This window comes from Trifolium pratense, linkage group LG7 (genome assembly GCF_020283565.1).
Source record: "Trifolium pratense cultivar HEN17-A07 linkage group LG7, ARS_RC_1.1, whole genome shotgun sequence".
Lineage (NCBI taxonomy): Eukaryota > Viridiplantae > Streptophyta > Magnoliopsida > Fabales > Fabaceae > Trifolium > Trifolium pratense.
The window spans coordinates 26,787,729-26,802,172 of NC_060065.1; the positions used below are offsets into that span (position 1 = coordinate 26,787,729).

The 14,444-nt window shown below is 34.4% G+C and overlaps 1 pseudogene; it reads left to right on the forward strand.

Annotated features, from left to right (window-relative positions):
- The first annotated feature begins 367 nt into the window (after positions 1-367).
- LOC123895365 lies at positions 368-5,853 on the forward strand (annotated as a pseudogene).
- The last annotated feature ends 8,591 nt before the right edge of the window (positions 5,854-14,444 follow it).

A 14,444-nucleotide genomic window follows, 5' to 3' on the forward strand; every position in this document is an offset into this window, starting at 1 on the left:
GAGGCAGCTCAGTTTCAATTTTTGGGTTCTCAATTTTAGGTTTGGTTTATGTTTTTCTGTTTCTTTGCTGGGTTTTCTTCTATTTTTCCTGTATCCTTCTCGCCGATTTGTTCATCATCTTCTTGCAAAGAAATAGAAGCCTCATCCCATCAATTTGAGTTATAGTTATTTAGATTAAATATACATTCTACTTAAGTTATAAACAATAGAAGTTTTATCATTTCATTATCTTCTTGATTATGAATGATGACAAATTTACTAAGTTTGATTGACGGAACAATGACAAATTTAGAAGTTTGAAACAATTTTTTGTGTTTTAATAAGTATGAAACAATTTCTTTGTTATAGTAAATAATCTCTTTTATTGTTATAGGTAAAAGATGATTTGTTGAGTATGTATCAGAGAAGTTAGACCTATATGAAGGCATGGATGAAGAATTTAGAAAAATATTTGAGAAGTTTAGTTTCATTGATGTCGCTGCTTCGGAGGTAATGAATTGGTCTTAATTGTCTTTTTCTCATCGCAACTTCTTTGTTTTATTGTTTTGATTAAAGGTTTTCTATTGTACTACTAGGAAACTGATAAGAATTAGGTTTTCTATTGGCAAAGCTTACTAGACTGCTGGCGTGCGTTTTGAAGTGCTTTGTGCTGTTAAAAAGACTGTGAAAGTTGAAGAAGTTGCTCATGAGGTTAGTCATATCTGAAAATTGTGTAGTTGTTGCGTTGATTTTCTCTCGGCATTTATATTTTGGAGGATTCAGTATCATCTTTGAATTTTATTGTGTATTCAGATTATTGCAGCTGCTAGAGATGTCCAGGAAAAGACGGAAATTTATGCACCTTTTAACATTCTTCCTTTGGATTCTGCTGGGGCTTCTCAGCCTATTATGCAGCTTGAAGAGGTATCATTTCTGCCGAGATTCATGTGGAGTCTGTTTAGTGTTTCGAATTAATTACACTTGTTTCCTTGCCTTTGTTTACGTGTTTAATAGATTAATTGTCTGTTATGCTTCAGGCTTGATGTTTATATTCATGATTATTTTCTGAAAAGAAAGTTGAACGCCACTGCTAAAACTTTTATGTCAGAAACAAAAGTTTCGACGGATCCAGTAGGTAAGAAACTAAGAATTAAGATTGTTGATCATTCTTTACTATGTTGTGTTAATGTGTTATCAAGAATTAAGTTAACATGTGTTTGTCAAGAATTAGGAGAGTTTTTTTTAGGTAAAGATGCAGAGAATTGATTTAATTTATCTTCCAAGCTTGCACATATTTCTATTTAACGTTTTTTTATTTGAAATCATAGCTCAAAAGTTTAAATTATATGATATGATGAAAGCAGTGGCGCAACTCAGTATATACTGAGTTTGTAAGTTTTGTTTTTGATAGCAATTGATGCACCTGGAGGATTTCTTTTCGAGTGGTGGTCTGTCTTTTGGGATATATTCATCTCGAGAACAAATGAGAAACATTCTGAGGCTGCTGCCGCTTACATTGAGGTGAGCTTATTATGTAACACATATATTTTATTTTTGTTAGGGTATGGCTACGTGTATCTATCCTCTCGAGGACCCCCCTTGGTGGGAACCTGGTGCACTGAGCTGCTTTTAGTTCTATATATTGGTTGGTAGCAAACTTGATCTTATGCATGTATTTGCATGTTGATAGACCCAGCAAACGAAGGCAAGAGAACAACTTCAAATGCAGCAAATGCAACTAATGCAGCAACGCAATGTCCAGTTACAGAGAAGAGATCCTAATCATCCTGCACTGAGTGGACTGGGTGGTTCCTTAAATGCCATTAACTCTGAAGGTATGTTGGGGCAGCCACCAGCAAGTGTGTTGGCTATGAAAATGTATGAAGAACGAATGAAACACCCTCATTCAATGGATTCAGAAGCATCTCCAAATCTTATCGATGCGAATAGGATGGCTCTTCTCAATCAGCAACAAGTCATCAAGGGTAACTAACTTTGCTTAGTTTTATAGATTGTAGTTACCGTGTGCGAGAAAGTATCACTATTAACTTGATCTATGGATCGAATTGCTAATAATTAGGGTTATTTTCCGTTTCAGTCAGCTGGTTCATGGTAATTCAGGGAATATGTCCAATGCATTGCAGTAACTGTAAGCACGGTCTACTTTAACCAATGTAACTACTTCAACCATATCCTAACTTAGATATTGCACATGTTTTTCTTAACTATAATTTTGAATTCTTTCTCTATTTTCACCACTACTATGATAAGAAAGTTGATAAATTAATTTTCCAGGACATCAAAGGAGATGTTAACATTGGCGCTGGTCCAAAGAATTTGCCTTTGGATACATCAGTTTATCGACAAGCAATTTTACAATCAAAATCTGGGTTAGGAAGTGCAGGTGTTGTTACTGTGCCCTCCTTCACATTTTTACTTCAAATTTCTGCTTTTTATGATCCGTCTTTGTATTAAAACTTTTTCCTTTCTGTGCGCACGTGTGTGGTGGTTTAGAGGGCCAGAGTGCTGTTTCATGCAGCCTATTATGTTTTTTGTGATGAAAATAAAAGACTATTTCTGTTGATTTTCTTGATAATCCTTTTTCCTAAGTGTAAAATTATAATTTCCAACATCATCTTTAAAAATGAAGGAAACTCCTAGCAACATTAGTAGTGTTGGCTTTATTATAAGTTTTGGTGTATATCTCATGCAGAGATATTCTGCATGGCTTTGACATTTAGTGTTTAATATCAGTTATGGTGGATCTATTTTTTTGATTATTTCTTTAATTATCCTTCAGGATTAAATCAAGGAGTTACAAGTCTTCCGTTGAAGGGATGGCCTCTAACTGTGAGTTGAATGTTATTCTCATTAGCGCCGTTTCTCTGAAGTTTGTTGAACTTTTTGAGAGCAGATTATGACCTATCCTTATCCCTTTTTTACAGGGAATTGATCAACTAAGACCTGGTTTGGGTGTACAAGTTCAGAAGCCTAATTTAACACCACAAAACCAATATCTGTTAGCATCACAACAACAACAGGTCTTGGCGCAGGCTCAGGCACAAAACAGCCTTGGAAATTCTAATTATGGTGATATGGATCCGCGTATACTTTCTGGTCTTCCCCGAGGTAGCTTAAATGTGAAGGATGGTCAATCTAACAGGAACGATGGAACCATTTCCTCCCAAATGCAATCAGGTTCACCTAAGGTTAGACTTGCTCTTCAAATATTAATAGGATATCAAATTTAGCAGACTTTTGGCGTGTTGCTTGAGTGAGAGAAATAAGCATCCTTGATGTATGCATAGTAAAAATGTAAGTGCATTTTAATTTACAAGAACAGTGTCAACAATAAAACAAACTATATCTGATGACTCTAATATTTCCAATGATACATTTTATGACATATTCATCAATATTTTCAGCATAATCAATACTTTCTCTAGCCTTTGTATGAATATATTTCATAATCTTTCTAAAAAATTATTATATGAAATATCTTTAGGATTTTTCATCCTTTACATGCAATTCATTAGCTCTTGACTCTCAAAATCATTGATGTCAGTGATATATAAAAATCAATAACTAAAATTTAAAAGAGCATCAAAGTGGTATCACTCCCTTGACATTTCAATAATCCCTAGAACATGAGCAAATAGGAAATTTCTCTTAACTTGCCGATATGAAAAGCAGAAATGTTTCATGCTGAAAGCCCCTTTCAGTGTTAAACATGAGCAAATAGGAAACTTTGTCTGTATGTGATAAGTTAGCCATATACATTAGTTCTAAGATGGTAAATGTTTATGTTGTTCTTTTCTTTTTTGTATAATACAATTGCAATAGATTATGACTTGGATGTCAATTTTGAAATATTGAATATTTAAATCTTCAATCGGTGTCATACAGATGAAGATGACCCAGTCACAACAATCGTTATCTCAGCAGCAAGAGCAATTGCAGCAGAATCAACTTCAGCAGGTTGTGCTTAATGTGTCTATTTTTTTGTTTTTTCCCTTCTTTGCCTTTTTCTTTGGAATGAAATGAGATGAACATGGTAAATGTTGGGAGTCCTACTTTGAATGTGATATGACCTGAAAATATATGTATAAATGGGTGATATAGTCATCCTTACAAGACGGTATCAGAGTCTATCCTAGATCCATCGGGCCCCATGGTATCGGGTTTCAAGGACACACTCCCAATATCGAGTTTTAAGGTACAAATAGAAAGGTTTTCTTTCAAACTTTCTTTATGAAATAGTTTTATTCCATATATATATATATATATATATATATATATATATATATATATATATATATATATATATATATATATATATATATGAAACTGCATCTGCATATATGCAACTACTTCTTTTAAAGCTTCAAAGTATTTATATATTTTATCACAAAATTGCTGACTAGATTGTGAGGTTTTGTTGTTAATGCCATTGATATTGTTTTGCAGGAGATAGCAACCAAAAGTACAAATTTTGAGGTAACGATAAATACATTAGAAAATGGTTCCTCTTTAGAGGGGAATATAAAAGACCAACTTAAGGGGAAAAAAAGAAGATAAAGGATTAATCCCATGTCCCTTGCTGCACATTAAATATTGTAGTCCCTGACTCTAAATTCATGCCTTAAATTTACTAAATGATCACATGGTCTATCTTAAGAATTAACATTCTAATTCTCCAAATTTCGATATCCAAAGCCTATGAGTGAACACCTCCAAATCCCTGTTTTTAAATTGTGTTTTTATTTTATCAACATGATGCATCTAACACTTGATAGTGAAAAATGTATTTCGCATAGAAAACCAAAGGTCCCAATAAATCAATGGGGAGCTTTACATCTCTAGAGTGTGTTTTTAAATTATGCCTATTCTTTGTATGAGTGTAGCCATGAGTGTAGCTTTCAAGTTTTCAATAGTTTCAATAGAGGTTTTAAAAGAATACTCTTGATTCCTTTTGTAAAAAGTGTTTTCAATGATATGGAATGTTTTCATTTACTTTGACATTTTCACTTAGCTTCAATATGTTGATTTCTATTTACATCAAATTTTTGTTTGCTTTCCTAAATGGCCATTATTGATTTGGCAAAGATGAAATAATTTGTTTCTAATCATTTATGTATTAACCCAACCAACCAATTATACATGTTTACTTTTTATTTACATAAAAAATAATTGGTCTTAAACCCTGTTTCTATGGAAATTGAGTTTATTGTCCAGTTTAGCATTGTATGGATGATTATGTTTATGTACTATAAGATATTGCTTAAAGGTGTTAAACACATTTTCTATATTTTGTCCTAGCTTCAATATGATAATTCTATAAGTTTCTATTTACATCAAATTTTTGTTTACTTTCTTAACCTTCATGTCTACTCAACATCAATGCCCTGCAATTGTTTCAGATTAAGAAGTTGACACGGTGAAAAGGCAAATGATGATAAATATGTAGTAGCAAATATAGCAAATGGAATGAAGTGAAGATTAAAGAGAAGAGATAGTTATTATATATGGAAAAAAGTGGTAGAATGAATGAGATGAATAAAACAGGTGGAATCAAAGTTGCACCCCTTTGCTAGGTACATACCACTAAACAAATGGTTGCTATTTTATCTCTTATTTTTCATTTGTTTGTTTTACTACTGAATTTTCAAATAATGAATATGCAGGGAATCAAGCACTCTATGCTCGTATATTCTATCAAAGTCAGCATCATTATATGCTCTAGAATTCCCACTATTTAACTTTGGAACTATCTTGCTTTTCTTTGTTTTTAATCTTGTGTTGTAATATCTGTACCAAACTTGAATTTTATGCTTTTTGGAATGCTTCATCTTAATGATCCTATTTTGCGCCTTATAGCGGGGTTGTTTATTTGGATGAATATAGTAGGATGACTTATTCTCCAACACAGATGTAGGAACTCTCTTTATAAGGAAAACAGGCATGATCCCAGTATTTCATAGGTTAGCTGGCTTGTGATAGCAAGGTGAGACCACTTTCAACTAAGTGCCTATGTTTTCTTTCCACTAGGCACGACACCTTATACGATGAATGATCTTGCAATTAAATTGCAATTCAACCCTAGATGTGAAATGAACAAATTTGCTTAATTTCCATATGCTTATGACTAATTTTCTTGGCTCATAGCATCCATGATTGTTATATATATGGCTTTACTCCAAACCGGGGCAACCCACGGGCCGAATAATAATGTGGTTGTTTAATTTACTATGGTCAACAACATCCATGATTGATAACATCCATGATTGATATATAAATGGTGTTCCGCTGAACCCGTGCAACGCACGGGTGGCCGACTAGTTTAAGTAATAGCTGATAATATATAATTATTCACACATGGAGACATATATTGTTGAATTGTTCTCGTGAACATATCTCCGTAGATAGAAAAATTGTTGTTTGTCCCATGAGCTTGGCTCAATTGGTTGGACATTGCATTATATATGCAGGGGACCGGGGTTCGAACCCCGGTCATCCCACTTATCCACTTTAAGGGTGGAATTTCTAGCCACTAGGCTACTTGACCAAAAAAAAGAAAAATTGTTGTTTATAGTGATCGGAATTCAAACTCTAAACTCCACTAATTTAGGGGGGTGTATTCGATCAGGATTTCATAAGACAATTTTAGCAAAAAAAATCTTGAAGATTTTAAAAGACTTTGTGAGATTGTATTGATTTTATGAGATTTTAGAAGACTTTTTTGAAAGACTTTTTACAATCATGATTCTTAACACAAGAATTGATATGACTTTATAACACAGATTTTTGAGATTTCAAAATACTTTATAGACTTTTAAAATTTAATGACTCAATAAATTCGATACAAATATCTTCTAAAATAATAATGAATGAATCAATGAAAATGAATCATTCCTTAAAAACATCAACAATCATCAATATCAAATAAATGAATATTTTAATAAAAAATATTTTAAAAAAAAAAAAGACAAATAAACGTTGTAAAGAAAACAGTGGTCTTTTTATGATTCTTACCACTTTTTTATAACGTTGCAGAATCATAAAAAAGTCTATAAAAACAACTATGAATTATAAAAGAAAGAGACTTGGTTGCAGAATAATTTTTTGTTGCAAAATTATGTTACGGAATTTTTTAAAGTGGCATATATAATGATTGAAATGATGAAACATATATGGTTTGCTTGTTTATTTGGGCATATGAATGTATACGATGAACAATTGCAAATTGGAATTGTATATGATAATCATTCAAGAAGATGATTGAAAAGTATAGGATGTAGTAAAAGAAAGAACGTGAACTCCACTTTTTGCAAGAAGAAAAAAGTCTCTTTGGAAGAAAAGAAAAGTCTTGAGGGTTTGAGTGAGATTGTTAGATGACAAAAGTATTTATATTTTCAACTAAAAAGTCCATTGAAATCCATCTCAAAAAAAGTCCATCAAAATCTATAGACTTTTGAATACTGATAGACATTTTAAAAGTGATAAGAAATCTCAATTGAATACCAACAGATTTTATTGCCCTGGAAAAAAATCATGATTGTCTTAATTGAATACCACAAGATTTATTTAACTTTTGTAAAATTCTTGATTGAATACCACAAGACTTTTTTATTATAAAAAAGTCTTTTAAAATTCATTGAAATCTCAATCCAATACACCCCCCTTATTTTAAAGGTAAAATTCTAGCAACTAAACTACTCGGTGTTTGATTAATGATCCAAGCCATCCAAGATAATTCTTTGCTACGTTTTATTATATATCAATATGTCCGTAATTAATGCCCTATGCCATGGCATGTCAATCGTTTTTTTTTTTTTTTTGAGTAAATGGCATGTCAGTCTTATTATCTATTTCCTCCGCCATCACATATATAATGACAGTAACAAGCCAAAACGTTGCAGCCTCCCCCGACAGCATTCTCTCTCTCTTTACACTGGTCATTGCATATGTTAGACCCGACACAAGGTCCAGACCATGTTCCACTAGGCCTTCCACAAATAGCTGCAGCAATACGAACATCTGAACAAATGAAAAACAAAATGCTATTTTTAACACAATTTTGAACATACACTTTTGTGCGAACGAACAAGCCTAAAAGATAGGAGAAACTAACCGGCATAAATAAGGCGAAGGGCGAGGCAGAAGAACACAAGGAAAGTGAACAAATGACGAGTACTACTAGTAAATGTAGTAGCCATTTAAAATTGCTGTGTCTATATGAAGTTGGGACAAGCTAGAAGAGACGTATAACATATATATATACATAGTAAAACTAAGAGAAAGGATAGTTGAACTTGAGCCGGAAAGACGGCACAAAATTGGCTTCCAGGTACTTGTTTTATTCCTTTTTGATGTGCTGTCCGGCTGCCTCTAAGTACCAAAGATCTTGCACCAATGAGAATATATTATGTATTTGTATTTACCAACTAAATCTGTAAAAATTTGTGTCAAAGAAACTATACAAATGCAATTAATTAGGTGAAAAGATGGGGGATATATTTAAGGTATAACATATAGGTGTACTTATAAAATGGACTTAATTAAGAAAAATGTTTAAAGGTGACAACAATTTTTAAATAGACATAAAAGTTTGGACTGTTATAAACTAATGTAAATAGGAGCAATAGTATTGATGGAGAAGAGATAAAAGAGAGAAAGAATAGTGTATGTTATTCACCACTAGGGTTAGGGTTACAATATAGTGATACATAATATCTATATATAGGTAAACATAATGGGCCAATTACATGGGCCAGGACATCCACTAAATAATATTCATAACACTCCCCCTTGGATGTCCATCGAGGATATGCCTCATTAAAACCTTTACTAGAAAAAACCCCGTGGGAAAAAAATTCTAGTGAAGGAAAAAGAGTACAACATCCTTTGTGTTTGAACTGCCTCATTAAAAACCTTACCAGGAAAACCCAATGGGACAAAACCATGGTTAAGGGAAAAAGAGTGTAGAACACAATTATATCTCCCCCTCATGAAGACTATTATATCTGAGACGAATAAGAGCAATTAATCTTCAATATAGTTGATCAGAAGCTTTACTTGATGATGACTTTGTAGAAAGATTTGATTCTTCTTCTTTAATATAATCTTCTCTGAATTAACTGTTGATGCAGTATTATCTTCTTCAAATTTATTGTATGTGTAGAATCACAAACTTCAACAAAACCACACTCTGAACTTTCTGAATGTAGTGTTAAAACTTCCACATAATCGGATGATATTGTTGTATCTCTAAGATACAAATTTGAAGCGGGTGGAAAAATGCGCGAGCGGTAATCGCTCGCTTAGACAGTAAAGTCGCCACCGAACTTTATTTATTCCCAAAGGAAAAGGAAAATATCGATAAAACCTTGAGAAAAAGGAAAGATGGTCGTCGCAACCATTTCCGAGTTCGGGAGTCGATTATATGAGGGGAAGGTATTAGCACCCCTCACATCCGTTGTACTCAACGGGAACCTTCTCGTTAATTTTAGGGCTAAAAAGAGTGTTTTAATTTATTTGCTTGCTTTTATTAATTATCAAATTATTTACAAGTGGGGAAAAATTAGTTTTTTTATTAGTGGGCTCGACAAGATGTTGAATCCTGCTCCTACGTATTCCCTGGTGCGATGGGAAACTCAAAGCCCCGTAGTTCTGGTAGAAAATGCTTGTGTGTTGGTTGATTTTATTTATGAAAACTTTTTAATGCGCTTTGGCAAAAAAAACTTTGTTTGACTAAAAAAAAGGAAAGACTCGTGCCTGGGGGATGGTACCCGTTTGAGGAAAAAAAAATAAAATTGAGCGTGTATGAACGCGAAAAGAGTGAAGTTTGATGAGTTGAGATTGATTTTAAGTTGTGGAAGACAAACAACCGATAGGCAAGGCGCATGGCCAGCGTTCGATCATTTGAGAGATGAGCGGATGTACATCCGCCGGTCCCATTTTCAATCCAATTTTATTTTATTAAAAAAAATGTTTTACTTCGAAATGATCTCATAAAATGATACTTATTATTATAGTATTTTTTAATTGTCTTTTGTTGTTATTGGCATATTTTAGGGTGTGAATCACATGTTTAGAAACTCATGCCACCAAAACAATCCAACAGATATGATAAAATTACAACAACAACAACAACAATAATAATAATAATAATAATAATAATAATAATAAGGATAATAATAATAATAATAATAATTGATAAAAGAAACAGAGTAAAAAGAATGAAAACAGATACGCGTGAGAGATAGAGAGAATAACCGGCGAGAGAGAAGGAGCGTAACCGAGAGAGAGAACCGGCAGCGGTTGTGCGCGACGGCGGCAGTGGTTGTGCGCGACGGCGGCAGCGATGCGGGATTCCGGTTGTGCTTTGTTTTGCAACAGCGGCAGTGTTCAGCAGCGGCGGTCTCCTTCCCTTTCTTCAATTATGATTCTTTTGGTTTTGTTGGATTGGTGTGGATTGGATATGGTGGTGATTGTGCTTTGATGATGATTTGTTGGAAAACAAATTTCTCTTCTCGGTTCTTGGATTTTGTTCTATTTCTTTTGGTTTTTGAGATGATGGTGGTTGGATGGTGAAGGTGATGTGTGGCTTTGGTGATTGTACGGGTTATGATTTTGAGAATGAATTGAAGAAGGTGATTTGAATATGGTAGTAGTGAGTTTATGGAGGATTATAATGTTGTGATGATTTTGGTGAAAGCAGGGAAGGAAGTGAAACACGCAGCACTGATGCTCTGTTCTTCCTTTTTAATTTTTTTCTCTCAATTTTCTCTATTTCTACTTCCTCTCAATTTTTGGTTCTTCTCCAACCTCTGTTTTTACGTGTAATCCCCTCTCTCCTTTTTTGTGTTGAATGATTGCTATTTATAAGCAAATGGATTCTAGTTTACAATTATGACTCTGACCAATCACTCAAGGAATGAGATTATGGCTCTTCAATTTGATTTTATGAGTGAATGAGAAATTTCCACTTTTACTTGATTCAGTATCATCCCTTTTTTAATGTGCTTCAATGTACATGAAGAATGGAGAAAAAACTTTCTTTTCTTGTGTTTGGTGTTTAATGGTCTTCATGAGCAATATTGAGACTTCCCATTATGTGACCGATACACGCGCATCCAGCTTTCATTCTTATCGTGATGTTCCTTTCTCTTTTTTTTGTTTTTTTTTTTAGTTTTTGTTATATATATATATATTTTTTGGATTTTCATGTTACTAATAATAATAATAATAATAATAATGATAATAAAAGAAAATAAATACTAAACATATGTTTTTGGATTTTCCAAGAAAGTTACTAAACAAAACTTTAAACAAAATTAAATACTTATAAAAAAGAAATTAGTGGAACTCGAACACGCAACATCGCACTTGAAACTCTATGAATACTCTTTTTACTACCAAATTGACTAATTTACATATTTGAAAATAAATGCGAAAAACAATCCATATGATAGTAAAAGACGGGCAAAATTTGGGGTATGACAGCTGCCCCTATTTAAATATCTTTAATCGCATTATAGTGATAAAAGATAGTTAAATACAAGAAGACCCCGAATTTTGTCCGGGAAGGTGAATGAAGATGGGACTCCGAAAAAACCAAATAGTGTGGGCCTCTGAAAATTACAAATATGGATGGGACTCCGACAAACCCAAATAGTGTGAGACTCTGGAATGGCCAGATAAGGATGGGACTCTGAAAAAATCGAATAGGGTAGAACTCTAAAATTCCAATTAGGGTAGGACTCCAAGATTCCAAATAGGGCAGGACTCTGAAAAAACCAAATAGGGTAGGACTCTGAAAATTCGACATAGGGTAGGATTCCACAACTCTCGAATTGGGTAGGATTCTGGAAATGCCAAATAAGGATGGAACTCTTAAACATCAAATTGGGTAGGACTCTGGTTTGCCATATATGAGCGGACTTGATTTGTTTGCCGCATAAGATCGGACTTTTGGTTTTGAAAAATGCCAGCGAAGACTGGATTTTTGATCACCAACGAAGATTGGTTCTGGAAAATGCCAGCGAAGACTGGACTTTGATTACCAACAAAGATTGGTTTTAAGAATTGCCAGCAAAGACTGGGCTTTGGATTACCAACGAAGATTGGTTTTAAGAATTGCCAGCAAAGACCGGGCTTTGGATTACCAACGAAGATTGGTTTTAAGAATTTCCAGCAAAGACTGGGCTTGAGCCCCTAGAATTTCCATGCACGTATGAGCCGGGCAAAGATTGACTGTCGTCGGTGTATGACCCGAACAAGGATACATTGTCGTATGGGTATGCACCAGACAATAGTAAATTTTCATGCTCACCGGTGTATGAACCGAACAAGGGTATGATGTCGTCGGTGTAAGAACCAGACTAGGATTGATTAATTGTTTGTTTACTGGGGAAACTAACGAGTCACCCTAGGACAAGAACCCCTCTTTATGGTAGCAATGGACTTTTGACAAAGAACTGACTAGACTCCCTTGAGTGGTCACAAAATGCTTATTTATGCCATATGTGCATGAGTTTTGGATGCAAGGTATTTTGTTGGTACACTTTCGATGCATGATATGAATGCATGTTATGGGAAATGCGTGATCGATGCATGAAATGCCGACAAAGACCAGGCTTTAGGGATGCCAATGGTTGTTGGGCTTAGTTGATGTTTATGGATATTGGGCTTTGATTCGCCAATGAAGACTGGACTTTTGATTTGCCAATGAAGATTGAGCTTCTGGTTTGCCAATGAAGATTGGACTTCTAGTTTGAAAGTGGTTCCACTTTTATTGGAAATTTTGGAGGTTTTGAAATGCAAGCATGATGCTAAATGCATGAATGATATGTTAAGACATGTCCTAATGGGTGCAGTTTGATGCATTGTTTTTATGCTAGGGAAATTTAAGCACGATTGATGCAAGACTCATAAAAAATAATGGATGCAGTATGATGCATGATTTGATTCTAGAGTAATGCAAGTATGAATGATGCAAGATGCATGGTTATGGTTTGAATGTTTTGAAAAGTTTCCCCATGGTGGGGATTGAATGGGTTGAGAAGGTTTTTTTTTGCTATCATGATTCCCCGACACTCATGTTGAACTCAATGATTGTTGATGCACGACCAAGTTTAGTTGAGCAGCTTGAAAGTATGGAGTGGAATTGCCCCTGTTGTAGCTCATTTTGCCCTTTTATTTTTCTCTTATGTATATTTTTTGAAAACATCCCTAACTTTTGCCTAGACCGCTCTTTCGAGTTTTCAGTCCACCGGGAGAATATTTCCTTTTTTGGTGCCCCTAATTTTTGCCTGGACCGCCTTTTCAGGTTTTCGATCCACCGGGACGCTCTCTATTGCCTAAGTCGCCCTTTTGGGTTTTCGACTTAGCGAGCTTTTTTTACATCTCTTTTTCTTTGGGCCTTGTATTTTGGCTGCATCAAGCTGTGAGCGAAGACTCTTCTTCATCCCTGGGGTGATAAACACATGTTGCCTCAATACTTGAATTCTTGAAAGGCATGCCCCAGATTAAATTGTTGACCCAGACTGCCCCCAATACTTGATGTTGAAAGGTGTGCCCTTGATTGATTGGCGCTTTGAAAGTTTGATCCATCCTTAGAAACATTTTGGCCTCAATCAACAAGATTTTCGGATAATCTGCCCCTTGATTAAAAGGATGTACTCTTGATTAGCAAGACCCCTAGGTGATTTTCCCCTTGTTAGGAGTGTCTTGATATGATTCACCTTTTAATCAGACCTTGTTGAAATTTCCTCAATGCTAAGTATTGATTTGTGAGTGAAATCGTTTCTTTTGAGAAGTAATTTTAATGCAACTCACATGCAAGTTTTTTGAAATCGGATAATGTTACAAGGAGCATGATAGATTAGCAATGATTCACAAACATGAGGAGTCAGTTTAACAACAATTTTGCTGAGTATGCTTTCATAGTTAACCTAGCTTCAATTAGGTCTTTTGAGGGTTATAACGTGGCCTGGTTCACGGTTTTTGAAAAAAGGTTTATAAGGCTCAAAATTTTATTTTATCCCACCCGTTCTCCTTTGATGTCCTTCATTCCTAAATTCAATTAACTCAATGGATGCATTCAGTTGGCAAGAGAATTTTGGTAGTTATGATGACCGAGGTAGATACAATGGTCGAAGCACGGATGAAGTTTTTGAGGTGACAATCACTTTTTTTTTCACAAGCTTGTTCCATTTTTTTCTTTTAATCCCTTACTTTTGCATGGACCATTTCTTTTGAATTTGTGGTCCATCAGGATGCCCTAACTTTTGCCTAAGTATCTTTTCAATTTTTCTTCATTCATTCATATTTACTTAGCGGGCTCTTTTTTTTGGAACAGCTCTTGTGAGATTTTACTTTTGATTTGAGAAGGTTGTAACTGCCACGTCAACTGTTTGTTTATCCTCTTACTGTTTCCTTTATGTGCACGAGGTAATTGATGT